Raw genomic sequence first — 8,248 nt, 5'->3', positions numbered from 1 at the left:
AATCCGTAGAAAATAATGATCAAAAAAATGAAATTAGAAATTCAATTTAAGACAATGAATTAAAGAAACAAAAAATATCCAAAACAATCAAAGAAAAATATTCAATAAAACCAAGACTAAATGAACAAATTAAGCATTCAATCAATCATATTAACAAAAATGTTCAATGAATGAAGTAAATAATCAACAAAATGAAAAAAAGGTCATGCAAGAACAAAGATATAAAGATTTAGAGTAGTCATTAAAAATGAAAAAATAAAAAAGTTTAAAGTTGAACAAAACCTGTGCCCGATTATAAAAGAAAATATCAATAAACTATTTTATTTCTATTAATAGTAGTAGTAGTTTTAGTAGTATTATTAGTTGTAGTAGTGGTAGTATTTTCATTATTATTATTATTATTATTATTATTATTTTTATTAATAGTAGTAGTATTTATTATTATTATTATTATTATTATTATTATTATTATTAATAATAACAATAATAATAATAACAGTCGTAGTTTTAGTAGTATTATTAGTTGTAGTAGTGGTAGTATTTTCATTATTATCTTTTTTTTTATTAATAGTAGTAGTATTTATTATTATTATTATTATTATTATTATTATTATTATTATTATTATTATTATTAATAACAATAATAATAATAATAACAGTCGTAGTTTTAGTAGTATTATTAGTTGTAGTAGTGGTAGTATTTTCATTATTATTATTATTATTATTTTTATTAATAGTAGTAGTATTTATTATTATTATTATTATTATTATTATTATTATTATTATTATTATTATTATTATTATTATTTCCGCTTCTTCCACCGTGTGTTTGTCGCTTCGCTTTTCGTCTGGTCTCGTGCGCCTACGGTGGCCGTGCGGCTCCAGTCTCCGCAGTCATGGAGGGGGTCACGGTGGGCCAGGTGTTCGATGCCGAGTGCATCCTGAGCAAACGGCCGCGGAAGGTGAGCGGGTCGTTCGTCGGGTCGGGTCCGGGGCCCGGGGGTCGGGTCCGGGGTGTGGGTGCTGGTTGTGACCGGCCTTTGTGTGTCTCCGCAGGGGAAGTTTGAGTATCTGGTGAAGTGGAGAGGATGGTCGTCCAAGTGAGTATGCTAAGCTAACAGGCTAACACCGTAAACACAACAGACAAACCCACCGAACACCGACCGAACCGGGACGCGCACGGGCCCCGGGGCCTCGGCCACACCGGGACCGACCGGCCCCCGGGGACCCCCACCCCCCCCTTCCCGGTCCGGGTTTAGACCCAGACCGGACCCGCGGTTTGTTGTGGAAAACGGAGCGGGGTTTAACGGAGCCGCAGCAGCCATTTGTGTCCGTTACGACGAAAACCGACGGAGAACCGGCAACGGAACCGGGTCCGAGGTCCGGGACCCGGGGTCTGGGGTCCGGGTCCGGAGAACAGAGTCTGGGATGTGGATCTGAAAACGTTATAGCGAAAGAAACAGGAAAAAACACCGAAAATAATGAGAAAAATTGAGAAAAATCAATGAAATACTGTGGGACAATAAAGAAAATAACAACAAAAATAAATAAGGAAAATAATGGAATGCACTGGACAAACAAATACTGAGACAATATTAATATAATAAAGAAAATACAGTAAAAAAAATTACCGAAACCAACAAAATACTGAAGAAATGTGCACAAAGTGAAGAAAATACTGAAAGGAATTAAAAGAATAATGGAAAAATTAACAACATATTAAAGAAAATGAACAATATAATAAGGACAATAAAGCAAAAACAATAAACTACAGAGGGAACACGCACTAAATGGAAAAACACTGAAAACAATCATTAGAAATGAACTAAATATGGTGAGAAAATAAATAAAAATAAAACATTAGAAAAATATAGAAAAATCAAAGAAATGCTGAGGGAAAAGAAGAAAATAAACATAAATGAGGAAAATAATGGATGCACTGAACAAAAAAATGCTGAGACAATAATAACATAATAAAGAAAATACAGTAAAAAAAAATGAAGCAAAACCTCCAAAATACTGAAAAAAATGTACACGAAGTGAAGAAGCAGAAAAAAAGCAGAGAAAATAATGAGAAAAATATAGAAAAATAAATGAAGAAAACAACAACAAAGAGAAATGAGGAAAATAATGGAATGCACTGGACAAAAAAATACTGAGACAATATAAATATAATAAAGAAAATACAATAAAATTTTTTTTACCAAAACCAACAAAATACTGAAGAAATGTGCACAAAGTGAAGAAAATACTGAAAGGAATTAAAAGAATAATGGAAAAATTAACAACATATTAAAGAAAATGAACAATATAATAAGGACAATAAAGCAAAAACAATAAAGTACTGAAAGAACACACACTACATGGAAAAACACTGAAAACAATCATTAGAACTGAACTAAATATAGTGAGAAAACGAATAAAAATAAAACACAATTAAGAAAATACTGAGAAAAAAAAAACAAATACTGAGCAGATGTTCATCCAGTCTGGACCTGTGATGGGTTAGAATAGAATAGAATAGAATAGAATAGAATAGAATAGAATGTGTGTGTGTCTGTCTGGGTGTTGGTGAAAACTGGAGGGTTAATGTGGTTTATTTATCTGTGGTTCTGTGCTTTTATTTCCAGACACAACAGCTGGGAACCGGAGGAGAACATTCTGGACCCCAGGCTCCTGGCAGCTTTTCATAAGAGGTCTGAGCACTGTAATTATTATTATTATTATTATTATTATTATTATTATTATTATTATTATTATTATTATTACAGTAGATGTGTGAAACTGTTATTTCAGTGTATCAGAATAGTGAAGGTTCATTTAAATGCAGCTGGTGTGTGTGTGTGTGTGTGTGTTTCAAGTTGATTATATTTTAATTGTTTTATTGAATTGTCATTTATTGTTTATCATCAGTGTTTCCTGTTTTTGTTGTTGTTGTTGTTATTATATGGTTATTTACCACAATAATCTACAATAACAGGTGGTTCCAGGTACAACAAGCCCCGCCCCACACATATTGTAGTTTATTTTGTCATCGATCCAGCTGATGTCATCATGTGTATGCGTGCGCTGATGTCATATCAGTTGCCTCTATATATGTGTGAAGTTTGAAGTAAATTGAAGCAAAATTGATGTTTTTATAGACATGTGAAATTTTACCTATTATAAGTAAACGAAAAAAAAAGAATTAAAAAATTCCTACAAAAAATTTGAACTTTGACCCACTTTTGCCAAAATGTAATGAGATCTATTTTGGGTCACTGGTAATCTATAAACCCAGTTTGGTCTGAATTCAACCTGTAGTTTTGCTGCTAAAGTGTAAACAAACAAACAAACAAACAAACAAACTGAACCAAAAACAATCGCCCTTGCCTCCCTTTTGGGGGCGGGGTCATAAAAACTAGCTTGTTGACCCGTGTGGATCCACAGGTTCTAGATGTGGTCGTTCTTATGCTGTTGTGTATTCATGGATGCTGTACCACATTTGTCCAGCAGTCACCGCCAAAGCGTTGTGGACATAGCAACGGGATTGTAAGACTGTTGTATTCAAAATTAGTAACATCTGACAAAATATGGGTCCGATCAACTTACTGTTTTCATTAGTCTGTTCACTGAGCAAAAATACACAAGTATGACAAACTGCAGCAGTCAGCTGTGTACGGAGTTAGTGTCATACCTGAGACACACACACACACACACAGAGGCCACCTGGCTTTTATAATCATAATAAAAATCATCATCGTCATCGTCTTCCATAGCTTTGTTCTCACAGATGACAGCCTGTCCAGACTGTGTTTATTTTACCGCTGATTCCGTGTTTTAATGTGTCCATGTTTTTCTTCAGGGAACAGGAACGAGAGCTGCTGTTCCAGAAGAAAGGCAAGAGGCCCCGAGGACGACCACGCAAGATCCTGGTAAAAGCCCCTAAAGACAACTATCCAAACACCAGACAGCTGACTGGAGTTAATCCTGTCGTTCATTTGTGTCCACTGTTCGTCCTACATGTACAGATATAGGCGTTAGTTTAGTCATAGTGTTTATTGGTTTTGTTTCATTGTTTTGTCGTCGTGGTTCGTTTATTGTTTGTTTTATGGTTTTAATTGGATTAAATGTGTCGCATAAACTCCACACCTGCTCCGTAAGGTTTAGGAAAAGGTCAGGGTTTGGGATGAATCAGAACCTTTTCCTCGTCCTGGAAACTCTTTCTCCCAGAATGCTTTGCGGATCAGTGTCTGGCTGTGAATGGTTGCTATGGAGACTCATGTTTGAAACGCTGTGTTTTGTTTCAGCCTCCGGCGCCGGCCGTGACCAAAGACAGCCGCTCCTCGTCCTCGTCCTCCTCCGGCCTGTTGTCCTCCCCCTCCTCCTCTGACGACGACGACGATGAAGATCACACCAAGAAGTCCAAGCCGGGCCCTCGGGTCCCCCCCGTCCCCCAGAAGAGGCCTCAGATCCTGCTCGCCAAACCGGACCCGCCCCACAAGAAGAAACGTGGGAGGAAGCCTCTGCACCCGGACCTGAGGGTGCTCCGCCAGGCCAAGTCCAGACCGCTGGCCCCTCCCCCTCCGCCGCCACGCCACCACCTGCCGGTCCGACCGCACCGGGACCCGACCCGGGACCTGACCCGGGACGAGCCTCGGCCCGGGGTTCAAGAAAACCGCTTCAGCCCGCCAGCTTCACGTACACCGGGCTGAGCCGGACCTCCAGAGACGACGGTGCCTCCCAGACCTCCAGCTCCTTCTCCCAGACCGGAGCCTCCAAACCCGGGTCTCTGAGCGTGGTGTGGCCCGGCCGCTCGCTGCCCGCCTCCTCCACATCTGGCCCCGCCCACAGAGCCAGCCCGTCCTCGCAGAGTAAGAACGGTCCGGAGTTGAAGGCGCCGCTCAAACCGGCGGCAGCGTCGGCGCCGCTCAGCCTGCACGGCAGCTTTGGCGCAGGTCAGACGGCGACGCAGCGTTCGGCGTCGGGACAGCGGAGGATGGACCTGCAGCAGCACAAACAGCAGAACTCCGCCCTCAAACAGTCGACGTCACCTACGCCACGAGACCGAGCCAATCAGGCGCTGAGCCTCCGGGCGCTCAACCTGCAGAGCGTCAAGCCGCCGCCCACCAGCACCGTGGCGTCCAGATCCGGTCTACGAGGCGCCATCGTGGTCAAAGGAGCGACGGGGACCGTCAAAGAGGCCCGGATGTCGGGCGGCAGCCAGCGTGTGGCCCTGACGGTGGGCGGCACCTCGGACCAGGCCCGCCTCCGAGATGACAGGGCGGCGGACAAAGGCAGTGGGCGCCAGGACGACCGGAAACACGGCGCCCAGAACCGGAGCCTGAACGAGCTCAGCACCGGAGACTCGGACGAGACGAGCAGCAGCGAGTCGGAGCAGAGCGGCGCCGTGTTCGCGCTGAACCGGCCCAGCCTCGGCGTCCACGCCACCGACTCGGACACGGAGACGGACTGGAGGCCGACGCGCAGCCTCCTGGAGCACGTGTTCGTCACTGACGTCACCGCCAACTTCATCACGGTGACGGTGAAGGAGTCGCCCACCAGCGTCGGGTTCTTTAACTCCTGAACCCGACCGCCGCCCGGCGCCGACACTCAGGGTTCCTACGCCATCATTCCAACCGCGACGCTTGGATGAACTCACCGTCTGTGGTTTTATGACCCGGGACTGAAACATCCGCCCCTTTTCCACCCACTTTTACCACCGCTTTTACCCGCCGGACTCCTGACGGTTCACGTTTCCACGACAAAGTTCCAGAAAATTTATTCCAATCAAACTCGTTTGTTTCCAGTCGTTAAATCAAAAACCTGCTGAATTTCTTTGAAGTGAATTCATCAAATGTTCGTCATCGTCCACTTCTCGTAGCGTCCTGTCGTGTACTTTTCTTTTTTGAGCATTTTCTGTTGAATTTTTTTTTTTTTTTTTTGTGAAATTTATTATTGTGTTCACTTTTTTATTATTTTTGTAGCTTTGTTGCTGAATTTGCTCATTTTTTTTCCTTTTTGTTTTATTTTTTTGTTCATTGTTCATTTTGTGGATTATTTTGATTTATTTTTGTTTCTTCTGTTGACGACTTTCTAAATGTTTTTTTCTTTATTTTTGATCAGGTTCGTCCATTTCTTTTTTTTTTTTTTGCTCCATTTTCTGAATAATAATAAACCAGTTCGCAGACAGAGGGTGAATGTACGTCTGGAATACTGACAGTGTGTTCCACCAATCAGTGTTCTTCAGCACAAGCCCCGCCCCAAGAATGTCAGGGAATCTAAAAAGGCCAATCCCGTCCTACTAGGAACATTTTTCCGGAAAAGTTTGGGGTCGAGGGAAAGTTTTTTTTTTTTTTTAACTGGGTAATTTTGGTGGAAACGTGCCAAGTCTTTTTTTAAAGTTCCTGGTAAAGTTAAAGGTCATGTGTTGGACAAAGGACTTCGGTACCGATGACTTCCTTTTTTACCGTTCACATGGAAACAGTTGAAACGTTGTAGGAACCCTGACGCTCAGATGCAGCCTGTGTACGAACGGCGGATCCAGATCCGAGACCAGACTGTTTTTTGGGACCTGTTTTGTCCAAGTCGGTGCTTCGTCCTGAGGGTTTGTAACACGACTGCGACGTGATTGGACGGTCGTACACCGCCTGGATCCGTACGCTTCTCTTCCGAATTTATTTCCGATGGATGTCCGATGTGGACTCTCAGTGCCTCGGTTTCGTGTCTCGGCTTCGATGTTAGTTTGACTTTGGTGCTCGTCGGACCTTCATAGAGATAAATACGTGGCTTCAGCCGGGACAGCATGTTAACGAAAAAGAAAAACTTACAGAAAAAGAAGAAGAAATGAAGTGTTTCAGTGATGCTTAACCTCCATCCCATCAGTTTATTTATCATCTTTCTTTGGACCAAAGCTATTTTTAATGTGAATTATTTTATTTTTATTATTATTATTGACAGTATTTGTTGCACTACGCTCAATGAAATCGGCTTCAGTTTGGTTTGTCGCAGACACATTCCAGCGGTTTTCTACCATGTTCATATGGACTTGAAACGGAGTTGAAACGTGTTAATTTATATTTGTAAATAGGTCTTTTTCATGTGATGTCGATCTGGTGCTCATGTCGGCTTTAGCTTCAGATACTCGTAGCCTGTGCCTCCGCCATTTTCAAGGAATCGGAAATAAACCAAAAGAAAAACCAGTCTGTGTCGTATCTTAAGTTTGTGCGTTTGAGTTTTACAAGTGATAAAGATTTTTTTAAAGAAGGTTTTCTCGTCATTTTCCCTTCGTTGCATCATTTACTTTGTTTTTGTCTTGTTTTGCGTCTATTCTAATTTTTTTGTTCGCCAATTTTTTTGGGTGTTTTTTAGGTCGTTTGCGTCATTGTCGTCTTGTTCATTGTTTTGTTACATTTGTGTTTTCATCGTTTCATCTTTTTCCTGTTGTGTCTTTTGTGTCGTTTTTTTGTCTTATGTTTTTTGCGTAGTTTAAGTTTTGTCGCTTTTATTTTGTTGCATAATTTTTTTGGGAGTTTTGGTGTTTTTTGTGTCACTGTCCTGCATTATTTTTTGTCTTTTTATTGCGTAGTTTTAATCTTGATGCATCTTTTTGTTGTGTATTTTGTCTCATTGCGTTGTTTTCATCTTGCTGTGTGTTTTGCATGTTTCTTTTTTGTTGCGTGCTTTTTTTTGGTCTTTTTTTAGGTTTGCGTCATTGTCTTGTTCATTCTTTTGTGTCATTTTTATCCTTTTGTGTTTTTCTTTTATCCTGTTGTCGTTTTTGTCGTATGTTTTTTGCGAAGTTTTTTTCTCATTGTGTTGCTTTGATTTTCTTGCATATTTTTGGGGCATTTTTTGTTTTTGTTTCATTGTCCTTTCACGTTATTTTTGTCTTTAATTGCATAGTTTTAGTTTTGTTGCATATTTTGTCTCACTGCATTGTTTTCATTTTGATGCGTGTTTTGCATCTTTTTTGTTGCGTTGCGTTTTTGTCTTTTTTTAGTTTGTTTGCGTCATTGTCGTCTTGTTCATTCTTTTGTTTCATTTTTATCCTTTCATCTTTTTCTTTTATCCTGTTGAGTCCTTTTTGTCGTATGTTTTTTGCGGAGTTTTAGTCTCGTGTCACTTTGATTTTCTTGCTTATTTTTTGGGCATTTCGTGTTCTTTGTATCATTGTCCTTTTGCGTTATTTTTGTCTTTTATTGCGATGCATCTTTTTGTTGCGTATTTTGTCTCGTTTTCGTCTTGTTGCATGTTTTGCGTCTTTTTT

At 40.8% G+C, this 8,248-nt stretch overlaps 1 pseudogene; it reads left to right on the top strand.

Moving 5' to 3' along the window:
• The first annotated feature begins 859 nt into the window (after positions 1 to 859).
• LOC115439266 (chromobox protein homolog 2-like) lies at positions 860 to 5,945 on the top strand (annotated as a pseudogene).
• The last annotated feature ends 2,303 nt before the right edge of the window (positions 5,946 to 8,248 follow it).

The sequence above is a fragment of the Sphaeramia orbicularis genome, chromosome 19 (assembly GCF_902148855.1).
Source record: "Sphaeramia orbicularis chromosome 19, fSphaOr1.1, whole genome shotgun sequence".
Lineage (NCBI taxonomy): Eukaryota > Metazoa > Chordata > Actinopteri > Kurtiformes > Apogonidae > Sphaeramia > Sphaeramia orbicularis.
Note: the sequence above shows the minus strand (reverse complement) of the source record. Positions and strands in the feature narration are given on the sequence as shown.